The 18,712-nt window shown below is 44.3% G+C and overlaps 1 long non-coding RNA gene across 1 annotated transcript in view; it reads right to left on the bottom strand.

Moving 5' to 3' along the window:
* The window catches only part of LOC147737592 (uncharacterized), a 76,674-nt gene extending 58,466 nt beyond the window's left edge, over positions 1–18,208 (bottom strand). The window contains exon 1 of the long non-coding RNA XR_015299748.1: positions 18,097–18,208. This is a non-coding gene — a long non-coding RNA (uncharacterized LOC147737592). The remainder of the gene's footprint in view (positions 1–18,096) is intronic.
* Positions 18,209–18,712: the final 504 nt, after the last annotated feature.

Here is an 18,712-nt window from a genome sequence, read left to right as displayed (position 1 = left end):
CCCTACAGGCCCGAGGGCAATAGTGTAGTTGAACGAATGAACCGCGACTTAAAGCAATCTTTGACAGCTCGAGTTATAGGCACTGGCAGAAACTGGCTGACCCACCTCAATGGCGTGCAGCGTGCGCTTAATAATCTCCCTAGAAGGTCTCTGGGTGGGCGGACACCGTACGAAATGCTCTTTGGTATCAAGATGTATGTCCCTGACCTCGATGGGCTAGACTGCAAGGCCCAGGCCACGGCCTTTGACGTAGATGAACATTGCGATGTTTTACAGAATCTACAAAAGACCAGAGACAGTCTTGCAAAGGAACATTTGCCCTCCACATCGGATGATGCGCTGCAGATCCCGGTAGTTGGCTGTCTACCCCAAGTTGGAGAACTGGTTCGAGAGAAGATCGATAACAAGAAAGAGTTTGGTCCCTCATATCGTGCACCGGTTCGAGTTCTTGGAGTGAAGGGCACAAGAACAGTCATTTTACCACCACTTCCAGGTCGTAAGGAAAACAGATTTATTTCTATTGACAATGTCAAGACACACAGGGTGGCCGATTCTTCATAGCATGACACCGGCTGTATCCTGTCCTTCCATGGTGAGGCACTCTGTGCTGGCTATTACATCTGGTGCAGAACAGGAGGTGTCCCTCGAGATGCCTGCCATATCCAGTCCTTTATTAAATACTATTCCTGTTACTAACATTGATGAGTTGAACTACACCTATCCTGCTGATTTATCGATGCCTGATTTACAGACCGGTTTGGCCAACCAATCCAGATTCTCTTTTGACACTGTTTCGGAACTTTCAAAGAAACCCTCAACTATTGCAAAGTATGCCAAGTTGTTTAAAAAACATTTTTTAATCCCCCCATGGACATACATTTGGTTGATCCTATTTTCATTTTACCTTTTTATGTCAATTGGTTTTGTGTTTTATTTTTTCCGCCTGATCGATGGTCACTACGTTAAAGAAAGAACAGGAATTCGGTACCTTAATGGAACATTGGCCCCTCTTTCCTCTTCACATTCAGCGCACAGACTGAAACGAAACATAAATACAGTCAGCATTACAGCTTGACCTGTCCTTGATGGGATTGTGTGGGATGCGGTTAGATTTCAAATACATTGGCCCACTGAAGTGATTAATGTTCCGAATGCGCTTAGAGTAAACATGGGAGATGTGATTAAACAAAATATGCTTTCTGATGATTGGGATATTCAGGCCGTAGAAGCATTATTCTCTGATTTGAAATACTATGCTGCCTTCGATGCTGAGGATCTGTATTTAGATTCTATTAATTATGGTGATTTGTTTTGTTTTCAACATTATGGTAATCATTTTTTGCATAAGACAAATTCAAGGAGGGTTGCTGTAAATTATACACAATGGGAACATTGCCCTGCTCCATTAGGAGGCAGCTCCAATACGTTTTTGAAAAAATACACTTATTTCACAGACTTTAATCAATCAAATCCTGAGTCATTTTATTTCAAAATGACACAAAAGTCCATGTCCAAAGTTAGACTTACCGATACAAAATTGCTGTATTCGAAGTCCTTTCTAGACAGGTTGGCTGTAGATGGCTACGAGTTTTGTAAAGGAACAATTGACCTTAAATCGGTTTGGGGTACCAGAGATTGGCAGGTACAAGGCACTGAGGCTTTGCACCGTGCATGTCTCATCCCGAATCACATGTTGTTTTTAAATTCATCCATTTTGCAAACAACATGCTTTGGATTGGCTACTTCAAAAAAATGAAATACACCAACCATCCCAGATTTAGAGGAATATTCAGGTTGGGGTAATTATACTGAACTGTCCATTCATGAGTTGCAAGCTCTGTTGCACAATTCATCCTTTAACATTTCCAGTTTGGATTCCAAGGGTTGGCTGATGTGGCATAGGAGTGCTGATTCTTGCCAACGTCGTTTTCTGGGTTTGGCGGGAGGGTTCACAGAAGTCAGACCTGATCCCCGTTTTGAGGAAGATTATACTGTCACGACTTATTCTGTGGGAAAGCTGTGTCAGAATTGGTTACAACATTCCACTTTAGCTGCAGTTAAACTACATCTGTCTCATTTAACTGAAAATGTGGATTTGAACGATTTTATAAAAGGCCCAGCTAAAGGTAGATCTAAACGATGGATTTATGCGATTTACAATGAAATTTGGAAAGTTTCTCAAATTGAGGCTGCTAAGCGCCTGAGAGCAATTGATGAAGCAAATTTAGAAAAAGTGCTTGCAGTTGTCGATAACAGTATAAACACGCTTTCTTCCCGAATTTACACGTTGAACAATATTGTGTCTTCTGTTGTTGACATTGTACATGATGAAGTGTCCGTGTTCTATCATGATCAAAATCAATTGCGTTCTGTAATGCAGTTTGCTTGGACACTACAGACTTTGAAGTCTGGTCGAGTGCCTTGGAGTTATATGAACGTCTCATCACTATTTGCCCCATTTAATTTGACTGAAAAACAGCGCATGCTTTCAATGAGAGATGTATCATTTTCTATGTTACACATTGAAAAATTAGAATCCTTGCCCTTTTCTGTAGCTGAGGTAACTGCTGCTACATGGCTTATCCATGGTATTATTACATTACCTTTTGCTCTGTATAAATTTACAAATTGTATGAAATATATTGCTATAGGGCGATATGAACCATTTGGCAGTGCTTTCCTCCATGAGACATGGTCTTTACCATATACATACAGATGTCTGAAAGAAGGAAAGGAAGTGAATCTGAATGGTGAAGAATGCACACAGTCGCCTGACCGCTCACTGATATGCAGACACATCCAGTTGCATGGTTCTTGTAATCAGGACAAGCCTAATTTAGCCTGTGTTTTGAAAGGGACACCGGTTCCTGCAATAGTTCCCACCTTCACTTTATTGTCCAACGGTAGTTATTTCCTTTTCAATAACTAAATGTGTTGTGGGTTAATGGTCGGTATTGCCTATGTGGTTACTGTATCAGAACGTGTGGTTTGTTGCAAGAATGTGTTATATCCCCCCTCGCATGGGAATTCAGATGTTTCCATTTGGCCACGAATACCAACCTTGAGAACGGAGTTCAATGGTTTGAGCCGTATAAGAGCCCTATTGTCTCAGAAAGAAGTGGCCCTGAGCTCGGCCCACGAAACGTATGTCCTTCACATAGCTAACACACGCACAGAGGTGCAGGCACTTTTAAATACTGATTTGCCGTTTCATTTCTCCGAGCTGGTTCATCAAATCTTCAATGCCTCCTCCACAACCGGTCCAGCACATTTTTTTAAATTGGTTAGCAGTGGTCTCGTGACTACGTTTGAAAAAGTATTTGGTATTATCCCTGCGTTTTTTCATTCTATATTCGCAAGCCTGTTTGGCGGATTCCCGGTTTTGCTGGCTTTGGCTGCAGGCGTTCTGGTGATATTTTGCTTTATAAAACATGGATGCCCATCCTGCGCAAGGAAACGCTCAGCCCCTACTGATGCAGTTTCGCAACCGGATGCTTGATTACTATGGCTCCTTGCCGCTTGCGACTTTAAGCACGGCTTTTGGATTATCGTTCCGATTTTCCTATTTCACATGTGTCCAGCCTGTGTTTCATTGCCTGAGCTGTGATTTCGACTGGGCCATTGATTTGTGTCTCTGCTTACCGACTTCACCTGACGTCGATTTTGATCAGCTGAGCCCCGTAGTTGCTCACGAGTTGGTTTGTTATGGCGAAAGGGTTAAGGCTTTGGCAGCGATGCATGGACTAATGGGTCAGTGGGACATATCCGCAGCGGCGCATGACTTTCTGGCACGTAGCGTTCTCGAGAACCCACTGAGTTGTCCTCTGATGTTGCTAGAGGATTCAGTGCTGGAGGAGCACGTATGTTCTTTCCCATTGCTTAATTGGATGGCTGAACTGTTTTCGGATGATGACAGTGATTTCATGTTGGAAGCTGTAGCTACCTATTTTGCATATTCATTCAACCCATGAGTGACTTTGAAGACTTTCATTATTATGGCACGTGACTTTTTAGTAATTCTGAATGGTGCCTTTTTGTTACGAACATTCGACTTTCATTTGTTCTAGGCCTGTGGACTTGTAGTTGGCCTTAAGTTCGGATTTTATATTTTTGTGTGCCCACTTTAGGCATTCATACATATTTTTTATTATTGAAAACATATATACACTTATATACATTTAGCTTGGCTCAACACTGTTGAACTCTGCTTTCAGGTTTTGCCTCTCATATAGTATTGGCTTATATTTCCTTTTTTGACCGTCCTCGGATCATTGGGGGGGTGGCATATGGTAACTGCGTTTCTATATATTGTGTTAAGTTAGCATATGTTTATTAAATGTTTAAACACCATATTTTCCTTTGGCTTCAGTTTGCACACAACACCTAATTGTTATTGTAGCTTTCAACCTAGACGAAAGATGTGATTTATTTGAGAATAATATGTTATTGCTCTGATATCAGTCGTGCTTGGTACACTTGGTACAAATGTCTGCACACTGAGAACTGCACCCTTTAAGAATAACCTAACACAAGGTTGCTGAAGGCCTGATCCTCGCACCACATTAGACATAACTCAAATAATGTTGCTGCCAACATTGGGCTCTACTCGGGTTTAAGATAGAGTTACAGGGAATGAATCAACACACTTGATGCTTCGCATGCAGAGAGCTGGTAGCTGTTGATGTGATCTACTCCTACTGACATTTAGAGGTATGGGCCCGCCCTGCTAGAACCCAAATGAGACCTTCTTAGATATAATATAATATGCTAAATAGGGTGCGCAAAATATAGGTGATACAGAATTCTATAGATTTTTGCATCATAACATGCTATCACCTTTTGCTTACTATGGATTAGTGACTATGCTGCTAACTCTGATTTTTATAATATGTATGTTGATATTATATAAAATACTGCGTTTGAGAACTTTGCATTGAAAAATAAACATTTCAAACTTGCATGTGTGTTCTTTGCCTCCCAGTTTCGGTTTGCAATGATTATAAAACGAAAGAGTGTTCATGTGTTCCACGATACCTGAGGTACCCTAAGTTCATGTTCTGGATTGTCTAAGTCATTGGTAAGTTATTACTACTGATGAGACACTGTAGCTAGCTTGGTAAAGGGATTTCTGAAACTAAGGTGAGTTTTGGGTCACCCTAACTCACCCAGGTTCTAGATCTCTGTGCACAGTTCTGTGGGAGAACGGAAACCCTGCTACATAGCGAAGCACATAAAACTGTAAGAGTGTGTCATTGAGCGGCCCGCAGGGAAGCGCGGCCTACAGAGTCCAACCGAGAGGGGACGCAACTGGGACCGTCCACACCGTCTTCCATTCAGAAAAACAGAAAACACCAGGACTGAACTAAGAGCGCGGGTTAAAGAGGTCTTGATGGGTTAACAGCTGCGCATGCGCTGGGGACAGACACTTCCTCCCGCCACGGAGCGCGGGTTAAAGAGGGCCTTGTATTAGCAGCTGTGCATGCGCTGAAGACAGACACTGCTTCCCGCATCGGAGCGGGGGTTAAAGACGGACTTGCATTAACAGCTGCGCATGCGCTGAAGACAGACACTGCTCCCGGCCCTTGGATTAGCATGAGCGCCTCAATGCCATGACAGGGACACTGCTGCAGCAGCTCTAAGCAGCAGGGAGAGGGAGCACAGAAGGGTGAGACTCTGAGACACACATTTAAAAAATCAATCAATAAAATCTTTATTCAATCTCTTAAATACAGATCATAAAAGCACAATTTAAATCAGTGATCAGCAACCAGCCCCAGTTCATAACAAGTTAAAATCCTAGAGCAAGTAGAATTATCTAAAAAGAACATCAAATAGTTTTACAGGACATTTTATCTCATAAAGTGCATCATGTGCCTCATTGACCGAATCCAGTCAGTTTACATCAAATTACTCATCTCTGCATATAATTGTTAGTTAAAACCAACCTCGCGCCTTTCTCCTTTTCATACAGGCCCACAAACAGGTGGCTACCGAAAAACAGACAACGGGATCAGGCAGAGATTTAAAGAAGTAACGTGCCACCTGGCATGGTTTAAAATTGGGGCGCCTTAAAATCGGAAGGATAATGTCTTCTCATCCTGTTTTATAAAACCCACAAAACAAGACTAGGTGCAGGTCAGATTGGGGGGGAATGGTTGACGCAGGGACACAGCATTAATCTGAGTGTTTGAATCTTCTCTCCGTATAACCTAACATCAAGGGGAGGAGAGTCAGACAAAATCTCAATAGTTCCTATCCAGCACGTAGTGGTTCATGCTAGATAGGAATATCCTCCCTCTGGTCTAGGGGAAATCAGATGATATGCAAGGACAGTCTTTTTTCTGTAATTCCTTTCCCTGCGAAGATAATGAGCCCTCCGCATAAAAATCTCAATTAATTTCTGTTTTGAAATCTTCCTGCATACCGTTTAATCCTTAAATAATTCTCACAACCAAATTGCCATTAATTCTGATTCCACATAACTCAGCCATCTGATCTTATTGTAATGGTCTAATTTTAAACAATCTTTAAATATGTTTTGTATTAAATTGGTGCTAGTCTAATGGTATGTAACATGTAAGGTAACCCCAATTCTATATGTAAGATATCATTTGAATAAGTGGAAGGTAGAAACACTAGGGACTTAAAAATGATCTTCAAGTTTTTGGAGACAGCCGGTAGGCGCCATACCCCAGACTCCTGCCCCTTATGTGGCTATTGCCTTAATTTTGGCCTGAGAAATGTTTTTAATTGGGTCAAGGGGGCTAGCGTCTAACTTTTGGAGAAGGCCTTAATAGCTTTCAGACTCCTTTCCATTCCTAGGGCTCTTCCCGATACCAGGTTCTCCCAAGTTTGATTTTTATCAAATAAGACTCCCAGGTATGGGAAGGACTCTACCACTTCTGTTTTCTGGCAATTCATATGGAAGTGTGGGGATTTATCAGCATTGCCAGACTCTGCTATAATGACAGAAGACTTTGTATCATTTACTTTAAGGTCCAGCGAAGCCATGAATGATGCATATGTTGTTATGAGCCATTGGAGAGCTTCCCCCATTCTTGCAATGAACACTGCATCATCGGCGTAAGCTAACATTGGTAGTGGGTTGGTGTCAAACACGGGCACGTCCAGGGATGAGCCCGAGAGGGCTGCCTCAACCCTGTTTGTATATCTGGAAAAAAAAGAAACGGGGCGAGGACACATCCCAGCTTAACTCCTCTAGCAATCTTAAAGGGGCGGGTTCATTTCCCATTTTTGCCATACGGGACACATGCAGTGGCATTTAATATAGTTGGCGGATAAAGTTAATTATAAGTGGATCAATCCCCATCTCCTCCAATAAATATCAAAGTTTCTGATGGCTCACGCAGTCAAATGCAGCTGATACGTCTATAAAAGCCATGTAGATTTTCCCGTCTTTCGATCTGGTATATTTGTCTATACATAGTGACAGGTTTAGACATTGGTCTGTAGTGGCTTTTTCCCTCTGGAAGGCATACTGCACCTGCATTAAGATGTTTCTTGGGTCCACTCGTCCAGCCTGAATAAAACGAACCAACCCATAAGTTTGGCAGTTGTGTCCAATAAGGAGATAGGCCTATAGTTCTTTGGGCTTCCCAGTCCCCTTTTTTGTATATCAGAATAATTACACTATGCTTCCAGGAAGGTGGAGGCCCATCTATAACTATGCTGTTAAAAACATTTGTTAGCAGCAGAGCCCTCAAATCTTGGTTTCCCTGAAAAAGATCTATCGGCACCCCATCAGGTCCTGGGGTTTTCCCAGCAACCACAGGCCGCCAACCCTCTTCTGAATTCTGAGAGTGAAAAAAAAAACAAACTGCAATTTAGTATCTGTGTCACTAGAGGGCACCACAGGAGCAGTGTTTGAGGTGAATATAAATTCACAGTGTGCCACCCATGCTTCTTCACCTACAGTGTCGGATCCTTAGTATTTTTGAAATAGGGAGTGTTTATTGCTTTCTAAAAATCTCTGCTATTGTATGTCCTAGCCGCCTGATCAAGGCCTTCCCAGGTCTCCTCCCTCATATCCCTTTCTCTGTTCCTTCGAACCGACTTATAGTCACTGCATAGCGATCTCTCTCAAGATTGGTATGTTTGCCAAACCCAAAACCAGTGGAGAGGTCTCTGGGAACTGTTCTCTGGTAATTGCAGAGACAGACTTCTGGCCCTTTCTGGGCCAGAAGCAGGGTCCTATGACCTCATGAAGAAAACTCTGATTGAGGGCTTTGGACTCACTGCTGAGGAGTATAGAATTAGGTTCAGGGGGGCTCACAAAACCCAGACCCAATCCTGGATAGATTTCGTAGACTACTCAGTAAAGACACTGGATGGTTGGTTAACTAGACACAATGTGCATGATTTTACTGGACTTTATAATTTGTTTATGAAGGAACACATTTTGAGTAATTGCACAAATGAAAAGTTGCATCAGCATTTGGTAGACCTAGGTCTAATTTCTCCCCAAGAATTGTGTGGTGGGAATTCCTAAGAACTGGAGGAGAGTGATCACTGGGTTTCCCAACTGGGAAGTCGTGTGAGACTGCAGTGCGCACAGACCAGTGCTGAGGTCTAAGAAAATATGCGGATTCTGCAGCATAAATGGTTAAAATGAAATTGAGAAGTAATTCCAAACCCGCCGCTGAAGTTATACCGAACTTTTGAGTATACACTAATGCAATAACCCCATAACAGAGCAATGGAGATTCTGGAGAACGTGGTCATAGACGACACAAAAGTGCTGATCAGGAGTCAAGTTGCAACGCTAGGATCCCTAATTGGTCTCGTAGTGATCCGATACCTGTACAGCGGCAGCCACAAGTCTCAGAGAACCGCTGGTCAGACGTACCTTGTCGGAGCTCCGGAGCGGAGGGGTGCCGTGGCTGTCAGCGAAAGCGTCATGGCACCAAAGAATGCGGCGGCGGTGGCGGCTGCTAAAGCAAGGGCGGCAAGACTGGCTGTCCGGGACGGTGCGGAGCCTGTGAGGCAAGCGGGCGGTGTTCCAGAGCCTGCCCCAGGAGCTACCGAAAACATTCCAGCTAAGACACCGAAGCAGGGTGTAACTTCTACGCGGACGGGAAGTCTGACTGCCCCCTCTGTCGTTGACCTCCTCCGCAAGACGCCTGCGAAAACTCTTCCGGGTCGAGGTGGGAGGAGTCAGCCGGGAACTCAACAGACACCAGCAGCCCTGAAGGGGGCGAAGGCGGTGGACGAGCAGAGTAACCAGCAAAGCAGCGACGCGGACGTCCCTGGGATAACTGTGATAACGGGGACAACTGACGCTAACACAGTAAGCCCTACACATAATGATACAGCAGCTGGGGTTGAAGCAAGCATGAATGGGATAGGGGGTGTGGAGGTACAAGGGGGTGGAACTCCTGCGGACTTGGCTGAACAAATTACTACTCCCCTCCACATAGCCATCGATGACATTATCCCTATAGATACTCAGGTGCATACAGATGATCGCAAAATGCCTGACAGCACAATTCATATAGAAGTGCCCCAGACGGAGCCAATGAGTTCTATGTCAGCTAAAATTAACAATAGATGTATCGATTTTGACCCGGACAGAGATAAAGATCCGAGCGATTTTTTGTTCATTCTCGGACGAACTTGGGTGGTCTGATGAAACAGGATCTCCTCTGAGTGATTTAAGTGATGACAAAATGAGTGCAAAAGAGAATAGAGCAGTCCAAAAAACTGTCCTAAAACGCAGAAAGAGCCATCAGGATACAGCAGAGCTAGCTTGGGACTACACGCCATCAAATCACCTCACAGCCTCATTAACACCGCCAAGCTTTGTAAATATAACACAACATTCGGACTCCCGAACATACCAAAGCTCAACCTCACCTACATTTGAAACTGTACTTCAAGCTATAGCGGCGCACAGAGAGGAGACATCTCATGATGGGCGCAAGGCCCAAGCTGCTCTCTGTTAGGCTCAAGGGGTGGTGCGCAAACTCTCAAGAAAAGTTGGGACATTTAGTGATCGAATGACAGATTTAGAGTCTAGAATTGTCTCTGAGTCTGAGACGGCTGAAAATCACGAACAGATTGACGCGCATGAGGCTAAACTATCAGATGTGAGGTGGAAGCTGGAGGACATAGAAAATCGATTACGTAGGAATACTCTACACGTGCTAGGTATCCCTGAGGAAATTGAAGGGGGAGACTCCCGCTCTTTCGTAATACAACTTTTTCGTGACTCTCTCCCTGAATTGTCTAGCTAGAACTGGGACTTTCAACGAGCCCACCATGTCCCTCTTACTCTAAGACACCTAGTCAAAGCTAGGGGGTATCCAAGGGCTATTTTAGTCTATTTCGGCAATTTCCTCTTAAGACAGGCAATTGCTGAGAAGGCCAGGCCAGAAGCAAAAAGGTCCAGGGGGTCAAAAAACATACTTCGTATGCCCGGACTTCTGCCACGCAACTGTGGAGAGGAGGTGGCGGTTTCGCCGACTCATTAAACCCTTCCAAGGAAGGCGATAATCTAACGCTAGAAATAGGGTTACTCGCTCATGCTTTTTCACTCAACCCCTTATATTATCCATAATACTCCATAGACGTCTGGAGTGGGTAAGAGGGAAATATCCGCCAGAGTCGAGTAGGACGAAAAAACTCCTGCAGGAACGCTCTTGGTTTATTCAGCGTTGAAGGATACAGTGTTCCAAAATATTGTGCACCTAATCTCTGTTCCCTTGAATCCTACTCTGAATAAAAAATGCAGTCGGACGAAGAAATCACCAACTCGAGAGATCTTGCTAGACGGTTAATAGAAGCTGATGATAGCATTTTACAAACTAATGCGGAAGCAAAACTTATTCCAATAAATATAAGGAAAATTTTGACTTACAAATTAATAAACAACGGTGTAACACCGAAAGGCGGGACAGTCATATTTGTAGTGGAGGCACACGAATATCGGCAGACAGAGGTATTCTATTCCTGGATAAGATTCCCAGAAGTAAATCAAATAACAAAAGAGTTTCAATACTATGAACCAGGTGATACTCCAACGGAACACGTTCCCCATGAGGAAATTGAGATTCCACTAACTTACCAACAGCACGAGCTTTGGTTTAAAGGCGCCCTACAACACTGTGAACACATAACAAGGCCCGGTCCACTAGGGAGACCGGGAGCAACTTGGCCAGTTTTAGCCGGCTACACACCTCATCCGGACGTAAGGAAAATGTCTAAAGAAGAGGTGATTACCCAGCTAGAAGAACTAGTTAAAATTCACAGACAATTAGTCCAATATGTCATGAGGACTTTGACGGTCCACCCGACAATAGGACTCCCATAACAGACCCCTCATCAGGGGACTACAAATAAAATTACACCACAAACAATTCAGTCAGTAATTGGAAAGTTACCTACTAAACGGGAACAAATACCATTTTGGCTAGCACAAAAAATCACTCAAATAGAGGCAGTTTTTCCTGATAGTACACCTCATTAAAAACACAGAATTCTGACCATTTGTCTACCAATGGGAATTGCACCAAATCAGGAAGACTGCGACACTTGGGGTACAGTCTTTGCTTCAATCTATACAAAAACACATGGTGTTCCGTCTATGGTGGTAATACCAGACATTCTGAAGCAAATTCAGAATGAATATGGCCCTGAAGCAGCCTTAAATTTAGGTATGAAGTTACTGAAAAATTTTAAACAGGTATCAGCTATATTATTAGCTAATGTAAGGGGTGAAGCAGCATCTGTAGCAATCCGCCATAGGTTGAGAGAAATAGATGAGGAGGATCAGCCCCAGGAACTAGCCAGAATAATGGAAAAATGCTATGAAGAACTGGGTAGAGATAGTTTGGGTGGGAAACCACTAAAACCCTAACTACCAGATAGCACAGAGAAGTCGTTTGTAAAAAACACTTCAAATACTCCTAAAAATAGATGGGAAAGTAATAAAAAAACTACACCCAGGGAGAAACAATTTAAACAAAGAGGGAGATCACCCAAGAGAAGGAACAAAACTCTGACTACATGGCCCCTAGAGAATACAAACCGGCTCTGGGACATGACAAACATACGGTAGCCTCAGGGGAAACTCCTAATCCTCCAGTATTGATTTGTCCAGAAGCCCTGGAGAGGATTACGCACTTCATGTTTAATTTGTCCCGAACCCCTGGACAGCATTGCGCACTTCAAGCACCTAGTGACGTACATATGTCCAACCTTGTGCGTCAAACCAGTCACCTAACTAGTATAAAAGCAGCCAGGTTGGTCCAGTCAAACACGAGGTGGTTTTCTGGAGCTGATCGACTGACCTCGTCCCAAGCCCAGCAGATGCGAGACCTGAACCCAGCCGACCCTCCTACTTGACGCACTGAGAGAGAAGCTGCCTTTTTCTCCAGCCGAGAAAATCCAGCTCCGGTGTTCCCTGCTTGCCACAGCCGGCTGCCGGGATATCGAGTTCAGAGATTCCAGTCTCTCACATTCTGAAACAAGGTATGGAGATGATTAGCCACAGAGAATGATTCTTGGTTTTTAGAATAATCTGGCAGAGAAATTATTTAACTTAACTGAGGTTCTCACTTATCTTTTCCCGTTCACAACTTAGGTTAGGAACACGGGGTAGGCATAAGGTAGATTAAATCAGTTGAGTTAGCTTAGCTATTTTTTGTTAGCTTTCTATTGTATAGATTTTAGGATATGTTTTAGATGCATGTTATGGCTAAGAAACGATAACATGCTTTTACAGTATTACTTTATAATACTCTTTTTACTGTATGCACTATATTTTATTATAAGTATTGCTATCATGGCAATTCACTTCTCCTGTGTGAGAAAACAGACTGTTCAATAAATAACACCTTTTATTGAAAACGCCCGTCTCTCTTTCTCTACACTTTCGAGTGAAACTAAGAATGCATATTTAAGTGAGTAAAACCGATTCTATTGTTTTTCACGACTGGAGATTTACTCCTAACTCATGGAGATACAAAGTGGTCATGTTTTATGGTTGGCAGAAGGTAAATCTCTTCTTGTCTAAATAGGCACTATAATACCTCATCCTACATTCGAGAAAGTTTCTAGTGACCTCTGAGCTAGCTGGCAAAACCCCTTAAGTCTAATGTTGTCAGCAGGGGACCCTTGGTAACCTCAGTTACTGGTCTTTTGTTGTTGATGTTATTCCAATGCGCAGATGCCTATGGAGATAATAGGAACTACACTACAGTACCACCTCCTCTGCACTCCTGGACAGGCCTCACCTGCACTTAATTAGTGAAAGAAGGGGGTTCCACAATGGGTTTTAAGGATGTGGGCAGGCTGTTGGGGGGAAAGAATCTGATAATAGAACAAAAGAGAGCAACCCTGCCTTATGATATAGTGGTCCCAAAAATGGGATCCAAACAATATAATCGGGGTGATTTATCTAAGAGCCAGCATTGCACATAACAAGAAACGGGTCAATCCAAATATACTCAAAGAAGATTTTTTAGAATATATATATATTTTTTATTTTTTTATCTTCTTTGAATTAATGTAGCAAAAGGTACAAAAATTGATTGCATTGTTTAAATCCACATTATATTTGGAACATCAAAGACCTATATATGGCAACCACAAATGTGGGACATGCCATATTTGCCCACAGGCCATTGTGGGAGAAACTGTCAGTACCAATACTCGTACGGTATCAGTACGACGTAATGCCACTATGACCAACTGCCGTACCACCAATATCATATATTTGATATTGTGTCCATGCGATCTCCCCTATGTCGGGGAAACAGGCAGAGAATGTCGAGTGCGAATAGGGGAACATAAGTCAAACATCAGGAACAAAAAAATCGCAGCCCCTATTGTAGCACATTGGCTAGAAAAAGAACACAAAGAACTGGAACTTCGCTGGTTCATCCTGGAAAAAATAAAGGCCTGCCCAGGAACTGATCCTGTGGGCCTACGAAAAAAACGAGAAGTGTTTTGGATTTTTTTCTTGAATGCTGTAACTAAGGGACTGAACGAAGAATGTCCTTGGCACCAGGCATTCTTGTAAAACAACCTCAGGTTACAGGATTTAAGAAATCCAAAGCAAATAGGGAGAAAAAATCTTATTATCTGGCAGAATTCTTATATTGGACTTATTTCCAATATTATATGGGTGATTATGAAGTGGACTAACACAATGGACTGGCTCCCCGATGTTTAAATGAGGCCCGCACAAGTGAAAACAAAACTATGGCATACCTTGGTGCCGTGTTTTTCCTAATATACGTCATGCAAATATCAAGACCATTTAAATTAAAACTTGATTTATATAGATAGTGAACCGAAACAACCCAATTTTGTTAAAAAAATAAAAAAATAAGAGTTTACTCTCTCAAGAGGGCCGCCGCCCGCCAACTGAAAGAATTAGGTCTGTCATTTATGTTCACTGCCCTAGCACAGCTGATCCTTCTCACCAGAGGCGCGGAGAACTGCTTATTTAACACCTTAGCTGCCGCGCAATTCCCTCCCCAGTGCTGCGCTGTCCATTCGAACTAGTGCTGAATGAACGTCCAATGGACGTGCGCAGCACTGGGGAGGTAGTGCTGCCGTCGGCCAACGCCCCGAGGCAGCACTTAAGGGGTTAAATGAGAACAGGCACCAAACAGGTGGAGCCCTGTCTTCCATTGCGGTCGGTCGACCGGTGGAGTCGACGGAATCCCACTGAAGGACGATCCACTACCACTCTAAGGTATGTGTATACTCCGATATCCCGCTGCTTACGCAAAACTCCTGTAGATTGCGAGTCAAATTATATATATATAATTGGTCTTCTATCTTCCGTTAGGAATTCCCATCTACAGCCACTCGCTCGCCGCTCACATAGCAGTAACTACGGTGCAACGCCCCACCCACAACCACTCGCCCGCCATTTACGGAATTGTGCCTACTACACAGCGCTCCGTGAGAACGATCTTAACTGCTCTCCGGTAAACGGTTTTACCATTTAGGTAACGGAACCTTTGGTTTTTAGCCTTTTAGGTTTCAGGATAGACAGCGTTCCTAGTATGATCATGGCCATAACCAGCCCTCCTCTTTTTTGTCAGGAATCCTTACCGAAAGCCACATACCTGTCCCTTGGAATCTTATCAGTTATACACTCTCATCGGAGAGCAGACTCAAGAACCCCTCAGGTAAATCGTTAATTGCACTGTTATCTCTTCCTGCAACACAGGATCACAGGACCTCAGGCCGTTTTCGAACGTATTCAAAACTAAACATTGGAGTCCATATCTCAATACTGTGTCTGAAAGTAAAAATGGAGGGTTGAATTACAACTTATTTTTTTAAAAAAAAGAAAATTAAAAAAAACCCATGTCGTCTTGTGATTTCCTTACTTGAAACAGTGCCCTGACCAATATCAAATCCATCAGGCTCTAATTGAATTAAACTTTATCTTGACTACAGGACTACAGTACCCAGTACCCAGTATGAATGGAACCAGAGAGCGTTATCCTCCTTGTCCTTAGGTCTTCTGGCCACGAGTATCTGTTCCCCTAATAATAGGATTCCTATATAGGTAATATATCACTCAATATTTTTTGTCTTACCAGTTACATTTCTTAAGATTGAGGAATAGTATGTTATGCTTAAATACATCGTGTTCTCTTTTTCCTTGTTAAGTTTGAAAATCTCTACCCTCCAAACGAATTATGCCAGTAATCCCCTTGCTCTGACACACATTATGTAAGTATAATACTAGATTGTGAATGATATTTTCTAAATAGAGGTTGGGTCTCCTAAAATAAACTCCTGACCGCTATAACTGATCGCTATAACAACAGTTAAATCCAATTCTATGGATCAGAGTTCCAATTGCGGAAACTCAGTCAATGCGCGCCAGAATGAATGTGTATATGTATGAGGGAAGCTTAAATAGTTTGAATATAAGAGGTGTCATGAAATGTAATCAATGGTTCACTTAGACAAGGTTATCAAGTTGCCTCTAACAGACCTCACCCGACGGGGAGTCTGTCTTTGGGAGTGTCACTAGGTAGTTTGGCATTGCACAGCCACAAGAAGTCAACCACACAGTTATCATACTAATAACCAATGTTTGACTAAAAATGTAAAATGTATTAAACAAATAGAAAATGCATGTTTGTATAATCTAAACTTGTATTGTGTACATTGAACAACAATCTAAGATACTGTTTTTATTTCCAGATTTTATACCTGTTCCCCTCCCAGTAAACAACCCCTAGCCCTGACGAAGGTGTGGCCCCACTGGCCAGTCACCGAAACGTGTGTCGGCCTGGGTTTTCCAGGAATTCGGCATATTGACCTATATTCATCAGGACTCCTCTATATGTCATCTGCCTCCTGGAATAACATTCTGATTTATGCAACAAATTTACCATCTTTGTGTTGCAAACACCAGGACTATATGAATGAATGAAAGTTGAATGAAAGAACACTAGGTTGAGTGATAAGTAAGCTTGAGAGTATGAATGCAGTGTGGTATGTTACTGGGTAGGCTATGCCATAGGATGAATTTTCCTCTTTTTTATCTCTCCCCTTATCATGTGTGTCTTTGATGTTCCAAATATAATGTGGATTTAAACAATGCAATCAATTTTTGTACCTTTTGCTACATTAATTCAAAGAAGATAAAAAAATAGAAAAAATATATATATATTCTTAAAAAATCTTCTTTGAGTAAATTTGGATTGACCCGTTTCTTGTTATGTGCAATGCTGGCTCTTAGATAAATCACCCCGATTATATTGTTTGGATCCCATTTTTGGGACCACTATATCATAAGGCAGGGTTGCTCTCTTTTGTTCTATTCTCGCCTGCACTTAACCCCATGGACAGGACATGCTTCACTTCCTCTGCACCCTGGACAGGCCTCGCCTCCTCTGCTCCCCCTGGACAGGCATCTCCCCTGCACCGCTCAGGACGGCCCTCATCTCCTCTGCACCCCTGGACAGGCTTCACTTCCCCTGCACCCCTGGACAGACCTCTCCTCCTCTGTACCCCTGGACAGGCCTCTCCTCCTCTGCACCACTGGACGGGCCTCACCTCCTCTGCACCCCTGGACAGGTCTCTCCTCCTCTGCACCTCTGCACAGGCCTCACCTCCTCTGCACCCCTGGACATGCCTCTCCTCCTCTGCACCCCTGGACAGGCCTCACCTCCTCTGCATCTCTGGACAGGCCTCTCCTCCTCTGCACCCCTGGACAGACCTCTCCTCCTCTTCACCCCTGGTCAGGCCTCATCTCCTCGATCTCTGCTCCCCTGGACAGGCCTCTCCTCCTCTGCACCCTTGGACAGACCTCTCCTCCTCTGCACCCCTGGATAGGCCTCTGCACCCCTGGAAAGGCCTCACCTCCTCTGCACCCCTGGACAGGCCTCTCCTCCTCTGCACCCCTGGAGAGGCCTCTCCTCCTCTGCACCCCTGGACAGGCCTCACTTCTTCTGCCTCTCCCTTGGGCAGGCCTCACCTCCTCTGCACCCCTGGACAGGCCTCTCCTCTTCTGCACCCCTGGACAGGCCTCACCTCTTCTGCCTCTCCCTTGGACAGGCCTCACCTCCTCGGATCCCTGGACAGGCCTCTCCTCCTCTGCACCCCAGGACAGGCCTCACCTCTTCTGCCTCTCCCTTGGACAGGCCTCTCCTCCTCTGCACCCCTGGACAGGCCTCACCTCCTCTGCACCCCTGGACAGGCCTCTCCTCCTCTGCACCCTTGGACAGGCCTCAACTCCTCTGCACCCCTGGGCAGGCCTCTCTTCCTCTGCACCCCTGGACAGGCCTTCCCTCCTCTGCACCCCTGGACAGGCCTCACCTCCTCTGCACCCCTGGACAGGTCTCTCCTCCTCTGCACCCCTGGACTGGCCTCGCCTCCTCTGCACTCCTCTGGACAGGCCTCACCTCCTCTGCACCCCTGGACAGGCCTCTCCTCCTCTGCACTCCTGGACAGGACTCGCCTCCTCTCCACCCCTGGACAGGCCTCTCTTCCTCTGCACCCCTGGACAGGCCTCTCCTCCTCTGCACCCCTGGACAGGCCTCTCCTCTCCTCCTCCCCACTCAGGCTGAGCAGCAAGTGAGTTGGCAGCTCTCCTACCTGAGCAGAAAACTGTCCAGGCTCTCTCCTCCTCCTGGGGTCTGTGAGGGTCTGAAGATGGAGGTAACTGCCCACCAGACAGGGCTCCTTCCTTCTCTGCAGCAGGCTGGACACACCAGGAGAGGCCGGAAAGGATGTCACCGCTGCTGCTGGTGCTGTCTCTGCCGCCGCTAACCCGGAAGAGGAAACCCTCCTCCCTTTCATACAGGGGGCAAATCAGTGAGTTTTGTCAGCAGGCGAGGAGCGCCCTCTGGTGGCCGTTGACGGAACCGCCGCCTCCAGGCTCCAGCAGTGAATACATTTCACGCAAACAAGCAGTTATACCTGTAAAGACCTGGGATTTCAGATGTCACAGACGTGAATGTTTTTAAGGGTCAGACAGTTCAAGTACAGGGCCTCACACTTGGCTGCTGTAAAAAAGTATTTATAGCTTCACTTCAGATGAGCATCTTCCAAACACTGACGTAAAGGACTTAAGAGTATTTACAGAAAGGTGACAAATGGAAGTGACAGTCTGTATTTTAATGAATATATGGGTATTTTAATGAATATATATCTGTATTTTAATGAATATATATCTGTATTTCAATGAATATATCGGTATTTTAAAGAATAT

This window comes from Lissotriton vulgaris, chromosome 1_1 (genome assembly GCF_964263255.1).
Source record: "Lissotriton vulgaris chromosome 1_1, aLisVul1.2, whole genome shotgun sequence".
Lineage (NCBI taxonomy): Eukaryota > Metazoa > Chordata > Amphibia > Caudata > Salamandridae > Lissotriton > Lissotriton vulgaris.
Note: the sequence above shows the minus strand (reverse complement) of the source record. Positions and strands in the feature narration are given on the sequence as shown.